Source organism: Pteropus vampyrus, unplaced genomic scaffold (assembly GCF_000151845.1).
Source record: "Pteropus vampyrus isolate Shadow unplaced genomic scaffold, Pvam_2.0 Scaffold182, whole genome shotgun sequence".
In the NCBI taxonomy this organism is placed as follows: Eukaryota; Metazoa; Chordata; class Mammalia; order Chiroptera; family Pteropodidae; genus Pteropus; species Pteropus vampyrus.
This window is the reverse complement of record NW_011888963.1, coordinates 1,163,062-1,174,371: the sequence shown is the minus strand read 5'-3', so window position 1 is coordinate 1,174,371 and position 11,310 is coordinate 1,163,062. Positions and strand designations below refer to the sequence as shown.

Here is an 11,310-nt window from a genome sequence, read left to right as displayed (position 1 = left end):
GCAAGGCTTACTGGGCCAAGGAAGAATTTGGACCTTTCTAAATTATTCTGGCCAATCTGTCATCTCACTCTCTCACCTCAATTTTGAACATGCTTCTCTTTGCGTGCAAATCGAGAAGCATTTATACTACTCCTAGAATGGAGACAACACTGAGAATGTGGGTGAAAGAAATGAGAGACCAAACAGCTCCCAGCCCCATTGTTTTGAGCCCGGGATAGAGCCTGGTTTGAAACCTGCTCTATTTCTGGATTTTCTAGCAATTGATCTAAAAATTTTCCTCTATTATCTAAGCCATTTTGAGCTAGGATTTCTGTTAATTGCAACTGAAGTGGTTGTAAACTGGCAGAAATGATTTCCAAGACAGGATAGTTGGGATGGGGAGGAAAGAAAGAGGACAAAGCAAGCACTCAGAGCATGGCCAGATAAAGAGAAACTTCATTTATTTCAAAATCTGTCTATAACAGATTCTCATTCTCTCTCTCCTGCGCTCCCTCTTACCCCTCTTTCTCCTCCCTCCCCCTCTCTTCTGTCTTCCAAAGTATTTCTGGGAGCTGTATGGGCTTATAGTAATATCTTTCACTTTGAGTTCAAATCCCTTTCGGTGACCTGACTAAAGAAGGTTTAACAATTAAGTCCTAGATGGATGTTGAAACATCTATTCTAAAGTAGCTAGTCCTACGTAAATGGAGTTTCTAATTCGCTGCCAAATTTTGTAAGATCTAGAGTTTCATATAATTAATTAATCACTTTCAAAACAAATTCCCAACAGTAAGAATCCCAATAAGAGCAAAATGTGGCTTTTGAAAGAGGTACTGATAATTTCCTGATATTCTCTTTACAACTGGAATGGCTATGGTGCAGTTACATGATTTTGATCCCCTGAAACATAGTGAGGTTGATTGAAGGATACCTAAATTAATTAGAAAAGACACTATTATTTTTGCCCAGAGCAAATTATTAACTACAGAAAATACTTGAAGTCATGTATTTTATTCACATCAAATCCTATCTGCTCATGTGTATGACACACAAGGTTTTCTTCAGGACCTTAGAGTGAATGGAACCTGGTACATGGCCAGATCTAGATCTTGACCTACTTTCCCATGATACACCAAATGCTTGTCTTAAAAATAGTTGATCAAGTTTAATGCAAACTCCCAATGCCCCCTCTTTAACAGTAGGTGCAGGTGATGGTGTACGCTTACTATTCATCTCATTTTGAGTCAATGTTGTGGTGTGCCTACTGTGAGCTTACTAAAGAGAGATTTTACAGCCAAATGTTCTATCTCAGAGAGATACGGTCTCTATAGTCTATTTTATGATTCCTCCTCAAGTTTATTACCAGTTTTGTGTAAGTCATTTGTTTCCTATTTTATGTTGTTCCAAACTGTAAACATGCCACAAGTAATTTCCCTTTTCCTTCTTTTTCTAAACCTTATTTATTTTCTTTGGAATACTTACAGACACATGTTGATGTAATGAGGATCTCTCACCTGTGTGCCCTTCTGGGATCAGACTGATTTAGACTGTGGGAATTGGCTTTTTCAAGATCTCATGACAAAGGGCTCCAGGTTAGCAATCCAGACCTATGAGATTCCATTCCATTGTTCCATCGAGTGAATGTGGGCCACAGTGAGACAGAATGATGGATTTACTGTGATTCTTTGATGCTGTCGATGAAAATTTTTTTAAAATAACTTTTTATTTTGGAATAATGTTAGATTCATAGAAAAGTGTTGCCAAGATAATGCAGAGTTTCCTTACCCTCCTCATCCAGTTGTTCCCACTGCTAACATCTTATGCCATAGTACAATTGTCAAAACTATCAAGCCAACATTGTTACAGTACAATTAAGCAGACTCCAGATTTTATTTGTATTTCACGAGTTTCCACATTAATGTTCTTTTTCTGTGCCAGGATGTTTTCATGTCTCCTTAATCTCTGTTCTGTGATAGTTTCTGTTTCTCTTAGCGTTTTAGGACCTTGACAGGCTTAAGGAGTTTAAGCTAGGTATTTCATAGATGTTCCTCATTTTGGACATGTCTGATGTTTTTCTCTAGTTAGACTAGGGTTATGGGTTTTTGGGAAGAACACCATAGTGAAGGTCCCTCTTCATCAACATGACGTTATTATTGGGGGGTATGTGATATCAACATGAATTTTTACTGATTAGGTTAAGCTTGATCATTTTGTGAAGGTAGTGTCTGCCAGGTTTCTCCATTGTAAAGTTAATTTTCCTTTTCTATACTTTCCTCTTTGGATGCAAATCACTGAGTCCAGCCCATGCTCAAGGAGGGGAGGGGTTTACGCTCCACTTCCTGGAGTGATGATATATACTTACAGTTAGAATTCTTCTGTAAGAGAGATTTGTCCCCTCTCTCCTGAAATATTTTTTGAGATGTCAGTGTAATGGAAATCTTCTGAGTCTGTAAGAGGTCTAATGCTGTTTGTTTGGGAGAAGTATAGCCTGATTTTCCCACCTGTTTCCTTGACAGCATTAGGAGATATGAGAAAATATTGGGGGCAATCATTTCTGCATCACCCTGACTAAAGGGCACCACACTTTAGATCCTCTCGGGCCATTGTTCAAGTATGTTTTCCCCATATGCCCAGCTAGAGCCTGTACCACTTCTTCAAGATCATCCCGCTGGTACCCAGGACCCTGGAATTCTCTGCCCAAATGGCACTGAGCCCACTTCCAGGACCTCCATGGTCCTCTTCTCCAGGTCTGCCTCCAGCCCGTGGTCACCTTACCTGTTGCTCTTTACTTCTAAGGCAGTTTCTCAGTCTTGCACTATTGATATTTTGGGCCACGTGAGTCTTCGTTGGAGGGGGCTGCCCTGTGCACTGTAGGGTGTTTGGCACCATCACTGGCCCCTACCCACCTTCTGTCAGTTAAGCACCAACATCAAATTGAATAAAAACCCACGTGGATTTTACTTAACATTATTGCAGTATATTAGTAGTATTGTAAAAGTATAGCTTCCCACTCTTGGGGTCAAACCCGGTAATGGGGGGAACTGAAGGGAGTGTTTTGGGATAATATACTCGAAGTTCCAATGAATGACTTTGAAATGAACTCTTGAGAAACATCTTCTAAGCTGGTGACAGCATCTGCTCTTTATGATTGACTTACAGTATAAAGTTAGTGCACAGAGGCAGATGGTGAGTTTTGTTGGATCGAGAATGTTCTAATGTGGCTTTAAAACAGTATTGTTTCTAGCTCATGACATGGAGAATTGAGATGAACCGTGTTAAGAATGGCTCCTGGCATCACCCAGCAGCATCCATTAAATTTTTCAACAAGTGTTGCTTTGCCAGGTATTATGAAGAGTTAAAAAAGCAATCATGGTCCTTAGCAATGTTCTGTCTATACAGGCAGGCAAGGAAAATAGAAAAATGCACAGAAAATGCAAATATGTATAACTGCATCTACGTTTCCATCATCCCGAGAGCTAAGTGATTGTTGCTGGTGGGAACAGAATGAATAACGAGGACCAAGTGTGGTCAGTCAATAACCACCCAGAATAAATTGCTAATCAGAAGCGGAGCTAGCGCGGGCTGATAAATAACAAGGTTATTCAACTGAAGAAGGAACCTGCTTCCCCTCATGTCGGTAATTATATCGATACAAAGAAAGACAACTTTGCTTTCACTGGGTTACAGCCAGATGATGTTATAAATCAATTACACATTCGCAGGCACCTTCTGCAGTCGCCTGGCGGGGATATAAGCAGCAGCTGATCCCAGTTTGCATTGCCTGAGCCATTGAATGATCATCTTTGTACCTCACTTGTGTCTGTGCAGGAAAGCCTGGGCTTGAGTCCATGTAGAGCTGAGCTTTCAGACCATGCACACTAATTACCTGGGGATCTTGTTAAAATGCAGATTCTGATTCAGTAGGTCTGGGTGTGGGTGTGGGTTGGGATTGTTTCTAATAAGTTCCCAGGTGGTGCTGATGCTGCTGATCCATGGTCCAATTTGCATAGAACACTGGGGAGAAGGAGAATTCAGCAATAGGAGTGAGAAATGGCATTTGAAAGAAGTGAAAATAAAAGTTAAGAAATGTGTGGATTTAATCTTTCTCTCCAGTCTGTCTTGTTTGGAATTTTTTCTCTTCCCTCCCTGCAAGGCTGTATACCTCTTACTTTTCATCCCCCCAACCCCTAACCCCATGGATACACACCAGGCCAAGAGATCCAGATTGAATTGCTGTGGGTTGGGGCCCAGATGATTGTCACGTTTAGGCTCATTCGAGAGACTGATTTATCATGTTTTAAAAACTACTTCTATTTATCTTTGAACCTTAATTCAACACATAGAATTGCTATAGCAATTGAATTAATAAGTTATTTTTCTTGGTGATAAACTACATCTAACATGTAACAAAGTTTATCATTGCCCCAATATTTTCGGAGAGGAAAAGCAGAGTGGCTTTGCTTATTACCTGGACTCCTAGGTGCTCCCAATGGCCTCCTAAGTGGACTCACTCCCCCGTCTATTCTCACAATGCTGCCAGTTCTCTAGATTCTACTGTTGGTATCACAGGAGCTTGTTCCAGATGCGGAATGCTAGGCCCCTGTCCCAGACCCACTGAACGAGAATCTGCATTTTAATAAGACCCCACTTTTACACTTGAGCTTGTCACTCTCTGAGTACCCCTTTGACTGCTCCTCGCTGTGCACAGTAGGCCCTCAGCTCAGGGCTCCTGAGTCTGTTGAGGAAGGATAATGTAGGTGCCTTTTCTCTCTGTGCCCATGCAGCTGCTTTCACTCTATCAGATGATGGTGTAGCATCTTTTGTGAAACCATGCACTTGGTGGTGGAAATTTTTCTTTTAAAAAGTCAAGTTCTGGTTAAATAAATTTGCTTTGGGGTCTGCACTGATTCCCAAATACTAGGGTAGGTGTGTGTTTGAGGGTGGGGGCAGGGTGACACTGACATTCACATTTAGGTGGCTTCACATGTCTGGCTGATCTTGATTCCCATAGAGCATCTTGCATTCTAGTTATAAGGCTTCTGCTCAGAGATGGCCTTATAATTACAACACTCTGGGCCTCTTTTGTTCCCTTTTAGAATATCTCGACAGCCCAGGTTTCATAAATGTTCCCATTGATGAATGGAAGTATCTGTACTCGAAAATGAACACGCCAAAGGCAGCTCAGACTATTTTCCCCCTGCAGCTTCCTGTCATTTGTGGTGTTCTCTTTATAAACCACAGGGTTCGGCACTGACTAGCGGCTGCTTACAGAGCTCTGGTGATAATTAAGTAAAATTGGATCTGCTCTCCTAGTATGGTGAGGAAATATACTGACATCCATTATGTACAAGCTGGATGGGGTGGGGGAGGGGAAGCGATTCTTGTCAGTCTTGATACATGTTCGAGCTCGGGAGCATGTGAAGGAAGAAAAACATCTGTGGATGAACACAGAGTGCTATGTCAGATGCGGGACAGCCGTCAGGACACCACGGCCTTGAGGTTCCAAAGAGGGGAAAGGAGAGGCCAGATCTCTCATCTGTGGTTGAGATGAGAGGAACACACAGAAGTGGAAGGGACACACTCCCTGGAGAGTCTTGGCTGGATTGGAGAGAGAGTTAGTGGGTAACATCAGCACTCTCTGTGTGAATATCACAGAAATATCCACTCTAAAGGGCAATACCACTCTCCAGGGGTTTTAATCCCAGCCTAATTAAATCTCCATACTCCAGGGGTTTTAATCCCAGCCTAATTAAATCTCCATACTCTGAAATCTTGATAACAATAAAGTGTGCGTATGTTGAGGGAAGCGGGGAGGAGAGATAGCTGCTTTTTCTAAGCTGTTGGCAGTTTCTGTTTAATTAGAGGTTTAAATAGACTCTTCAAGTCTGTAAATTGTTTTATGCACAACAAATCCCAAATCAGGTTCAGGACACTGAGGATTCAAGAGGCTCTGCCTAATGATATCAATGTCACCTCTCTTGAGCTCAGAGTTGCATCTCTAAGGGATGTTGACCTGAAGGTCGCACCAGTGACCAAAGGCAAAGAGGAAACTGTTCTAGTGGAGATGCTCCAGGGTCCTGGACGACTTGAAATCCAGTCAGAGTAAAGTATGATCTCCTTCCCTTCTCCCACAACCTTTTGGCAGGCCTGAGAGGACTGAGGGGCAAGCTGGTAACACTACCTAAGGAGTTGCCTGGTCTGTGGATCCATGAGTGGATTGATGTCCACTCACCTACTTAAGATTTTCTTTCTGCTTTGTTATTCCCTTAAGAATCCTCTGTCCTGTCTATTGTGAGACATTATATCCTGGTCTCAGCCATTCCTGAGAATGTTAATGCTCAGGGAGAAATATTTTAGGGAAAAAGGCAACAGCCTGGACAAGTAGTTGTGAGACGCCAAGTAATGACTCCCAGAAAGGATCTGTTGCTGAGAACGAATGGCTGAATAAGGTACTGGGCGACAGTCAGGAAAAACTTGTGTGATGTGGAAGTACATCGAGAAAAACACAGAAATAGTCGAGAGAGGAAAATTCCTCAAAGCCTGGGCTTCTTGAAGTTCTGCAGAATGGATTCTCAGGTGACTGGCGTGAAAGGCAAGAAAGGCTCAAAATATATATGGAGACAGGAAACCTGGATTGCTCACTCTTTTTTTTTTTTTTTTTTTCAGGCGAGGCAACCCTTGGTCGATCTCATAGATTGCAAAGACCTTGTCAGCTTACAAGCCCTTATTTTTTATTTATTTTTATTTTTTTACACATACAGCACCCGATCTTCCTAGGTGGTCTCCCATCCATGTACTAACCAGGCCCGACCCTGCTTAGCTTCCGAGATCAGACAGGATCAGGCTTGTTCAAGGCAGCATGGCTGTAGATTGGATTGCTCACGCTTAATTCATGTTCTTCTGGAGTTGCTGGCTTTTAACTTTTGGTATATTCTGATTCATATTGTGTGCTGTTGTCACAGTTTTTTCTCACTTGTCATTATTCACTGACCATGCCTAATTTGTTTCTCCAATTGATCTTCGTGTTGCTTATAAAGTGCCACATCAACAACCACTGCATCAGCAAAGTGCGGTTGAGCCTCTGAGGTCTGGCAGCCAGCTTAAGTAACACTGTGTGTGGGACTCGTGTGGGACTGGGGCCTTGCCAAGTCCCAAAAGGCAGTGAATGATGTTAACTCACAAAAGTACTGGCTGTGGTTATGGCACTGTATGGAAGAATAATTAGCATGTGATTTTTTAAAGTGTTCCTGGATTCAGAGTAGCCATATTTGTTTTTATGTAAATAACTGACAATGTCCTGTTGAGAGGACTCTGGATATGAATGTTTCAAACCATTTGTCCTCTTAGAAAATAATTGGAAACTTGCATGTGTTTGCACTGTGCAATGATCATACTTGTGAGGAAAGTAGAAACATTGTCACCTGTAATGACTGATCTGTACCCTCCCCTTAATGTAGGGCGTTTATTCTCTTCCAGTGTGAGGGAGGCCCAGGGTTGACTGAGGTCCCCACATGCGCTCAGGTGTCTGCGGACACCTAGTTAATGTCAAGGACCCTCTCTGCTTTGGAGACATCTTCCAGCCAAAGGCTAGGTCTGAACTTTTTATGGGCTCTGATAACAGCTGGGGATTCCTTTCTCCTTCTGTTTTCCTGCCACCCACAGCCTCCCAAGAGTCAGGATAAAAGAGAATGCCGTTGCTTTTCCTTTCTTCTCTGGCTTTGATTTTCTCCTCTTCCTTTGTGTTTTTGAAATTTTAAAACAAGCAAACAAATAAAATATAGCTCATTCCCATTCTGAGCCTTGCTCTCCTTTCTCGTGTCCCCCCGCCTGCACCCCCCGACCCTGATTGTCCTACACCACTTTCCTGCCGACTTTCTCTCTGTTCCCCCTTCTCTTTTCTCTCTTTGTATTATTTAGGCTTTGAGTTTGGCTGCTTCAAAGTAGAACAAATAACAGTGGCTCAAATTAGTTAAATGTTTATCTCTAGATGACAATATGTGCTTGTGGGTCATCAGAGGGACTGGGCAAGTCAGGTCTGTGTGGGAGTCTAGATACCCAGGCTTTTTGTCCTGCCACCCAAAGGGATTGTTCTTATGTTCCTAGTCACGGTTGACACTCTGTGACCGCCCCCCTCACCCTCCAAATCAGAATTCTCTCCCAAAGGAAGAGAGAAGGAAGATGCTGAGGTAAACCACAACCTGGTAGGTCCTGAAAATTGTCTTCAGCACTTCCACTTACGTCCTTTTGGCTACATCTAGTTGTAAGACAGGTTGGGAGAGGAAGTCTCTAGCTGGCAGCCAAGTCTTCAGTTAATAGGGGCTCTATTATCAGAAGAAGGAAGAGAAGAATCATGTGAGGAGACAAATATCTGTCTGCCATACCACTCATGCCATTAAACCATATATTGAAAGTGTCTGAAGAATGGAGTAAAGCAGACTAGACTGTAAGTTGCTAATGGGAAAGAAGGAAAATGTGACAAACTGTGTCAATAAGTCATAATGTTAGTCACCCGATTATACCCTATAAATATATACAGTCACCAGAACTGTTACTGAGCAGGTTTTATGGGGAGCATAAGAAATTCAACTTCATGGGCATTGATGCCAAACCCACGTGGGCTCCAACCCAGCTATCCCTTTTACATACTTTGTTAGACTTTGGCAAGTGACTTAACTTCCCCGAACTTGGATTTCCACATGTGTTAAGTGGGGTTAATAATGATATCTACTTTATTGTGATGGTTAGAGATAGTGCATAAGAATTGATTCTTACACTTGGTGCAAGGTGAGCACTCAAGAAATGTTGGCTGGCGTTGTTTCCCACAGGGTAGAAGCTGTTTGGGAAGCTGTTTATGATGTCCCTAAATTAGAAATCCGTAAATGAAAATAGCACTCACGATAATGCCTGTGAGAGAATAGGGGTGGGAATGGGAGCTCAAGGATGAGGAGCTGGGTGGGGTGGCGGGGTCGTCCTTGTGGAAACTGAAAGAAAGATCTTTTGGGGGTTGTTAGTTTAGGTGTTTTCAGAAGGAGACCCTGAAGACAAAGATTTGGGAGGCGGTCCCAGGAAACATTAAGTAGTAAAGTGGGGAAGTGAGAGGAGGAAGGGGAAGAAGCCGATGGTGGCAGTATCGAGCAGGTTACTGCTGCGCGTAGCTAGAGTTCATCTGGGGGTGAAGGCAGTGGAGGGTGCCTGTGCTCTTGTATTTTCTAGCTGTGCTGCGACTCTGTGAATTTGAGGATAATTCAATCATTTGTAGTGTTTAATCAGATTCCTTTGGTAAATGCTACAAATGAATCAATGGCCAAGACCTTTTTATTTTTTTCTGAAATGCAGGTTGATGTGGAGAGTGACCTTGTACCTCATGGATTAAGATAATCTGGCAGTTTTTCTTTCAGTCAAAGGTAAGATTTTTGCTCTATGTAATCATAATTATGATCAGAATAGGTAGCGTGCTTTTGTGGTACCAGGAACTGTGCTAAGTATTTTACCATATGATCTCATTTAATCCTCATGACTTCCCCATGATGTACGCATTGTTCCCATTTTGCAGATGAGGAAGCTAAGGCTTAAGGGTTTGGTCAGTATATCAGATGATGGTGTCTTTGCTTTTGTGAGGCAATGAATGCTTATACCATCAATGTACTTGGGAGTCTAGGTGAGTTTGTATAATTTCGCCTTAAACTCTGCAAAAGATATCACAAACAGCCACATCGAGACCTCCATCTTCTGCTTACCTTCTAATTTTGCATCATTGCCTCACTTGCTTTTTCTGTTTTTCTTCTCAAATCTATTAAGCCTAGCAAGAGAGAGAACATCGCCGGAGGTTAGCTTGTTGAAGTATTAGCGTATATGGTGAGAATAAGAACAGAAAGAAACGCAAGGTATTTTAGAAGGATCCTTCAGTAAAACAGTGTTCTTCTTGGTGTGTGGGGGTCACAAGGCAAGCTCTGTACTTTATATGGAGTGCAGTCTCTGTAGAAGGCCAGCCTTTCAATTTACTTTTAAAAATAAATTGAGTGCTTCCAAAAGGTCTTCTTCCTATTGAGTAAAATCAGAGAGTGCACATTGATAATGGCTTTCTGGTCATTCTGCCTTAACTCTGTCTGAGCTGGCCCACCTGGGGATGCACCTAAGTAGATGTGATATGTTTTACATTCTTGTCCTTTTTCCTAGGCTGCCATTATGAGTACCAGTGGGGAGAGCAAATTGTTAGCTCAACATTTAACTCCTTTTATACAGACTGGTCAACAGCCCTAAGATGGTATTGAATTCTAATTGTAGCCAAGTGGGAGAAAAAAATAATGGAGCCAGTTATTTGGATATATAGAGCTCCTCTCTCTGCAATCTCTTGCAGCAGTCTGGTCCTTTAGAAGAGTCTGCCATCAAGATGCATAATTTTTAAAGGAAAAAGCCTGACTGAGTTTGTGCTGGGTGGCTCCAGTGAATGAACGTGTTGGTAGAAACCATTGGATGTCCTATGAGATGCTTTGTAGCAGCTCTTACTCCCTGTGGTTTTTCTCCTATAATTGTGCACAGCAGGCTGGGGCGAGAAGTGTAACCTTCTTTTTGAGATGTGAAAACACATTAACTTGTGCTATTATTTTGAAGTCATGACTAACGCTGGAGTGAGCAACATGGAATAAATGCACACAGGCCAGCTTGCACTGTTAAGAGCTTTTGCAACCTCTTCTTTCCCCGCTGTTTCTGAAAGCGCCCTTGCAATTGCTTCTTTTTAGGCTTTAAAGAATAAACTCTGTATGGCAATTTATATATGTACATATACACATTTTAAACTTTTGGGTGGTATAGGTTAGAATAAAGCACCAGCTTTTTTTTTAGAATTACATTTATTTCTTCAGTAAATATTAATTGAGTAGAGGCCCTGTGATAGGCCTGGTGCTTGAATACTAGTACACAAAGACAAAGAAGACATAAATCCTGCCCTCAAAAAACTCACAGCATTATTGATAAAATAAATTAATGTTACCATATTGCATGACTTCTTGGTGTAAATAAAGAATGAAGAGACAACTTATAAATCATACAACTTAGCCAGATATAAAAGTACTAATTGTATATAAGGTCTTTTACTAGCACATGTGCTTGCTTAGTACAATAGTAATGATATTAAAGAGGGACTGTGTTTTTATCATGGATGTCAGTATTCAGAGTCTAAATTACTTTGCTACGGTCCTGGAACATAGAATTTGATTATTTTTTTTTGTTGATGGATCAAAGGAAATTTCAAAAGCCTAAGATACTAAGTGCATGTTGCTGCTAGCAACCCTACAGACTCACCTGCATTGCCTTTATTCTTTTCTTTTTACA

General features: G+C 41.7%; 1 pseudogene; it reads right to left on the bottom strand.

Annotated features, from left to right (window-relative positions):
- Positions 1-6,731: 6,731 nt before the first annotated feature.
- Positions 6,732-6,850, bottom strand: LOC111746295 (annotated as a pseudogene).
- Between the last annotated feature and the right edge of the window lie 4,460 nt (positions 6,851-11,310).